General features: G+C 72.0%; 1 protein-coding gene across 1 annotated transcript in view; it reads left to right on the forward strand.

Annotated features, from left to right (window-relative positions):
- Positions 1-321, forward strand: part of LOC113941755 (carnitine O-palmitoyltransferase 1, muscle isoform-like) — a 2412-nt gene that overhangs the window by 389 nt on the left and 1702 nt on the right. The window lies entirely within an intron of this gene.

Consider the following 321-nt stretch of genomic DNA (forward strand, 5'->3'; position numbering starts at 1 on the left):
CCGCGGGGGGCTCGTCCCCACGGGCGGGTGGTACAACCCGTGTGCCGGGAGGGGCAGTGCCAGGCCGGGCTGTGCCGTGCCGGGCTGGGCAGTGCCACACGGGCGGTGCTGTGCCGTGCAGCGCGGAGTGATGGCACAGAGTGGGGCGCGGGGCAGGGGGTGCAGCCAGGCTGTGCCAGTGCCACAGTGCCCTACAGGGCGTGGGGACAGGGCTTAATGTGCGAGCCGGGGTGTGCTGGGCAGTGCCAGGCCATGTGGTGCCGTGGGGCACAGTGGGGTGCAGTTTGGTGCCACGGGGTGCACTGGGGTACAGTTTGGTGC

This window comes from Corapipo altera, unplaced genomic scaffold, assembly GCF_003945725.1.
Source record: "Corapipo altera isolate COAL_440 unplaced genomic scaffold, ASM394572v1 59902, whole genome shotgun sequence".
Taxonomy (NCBI): domain Eukaryota; kingdom Metazoa; phylum Chordata; class Aves; order Passeriformes; family Pipridae; genus Corapipo; species Corapipo altera.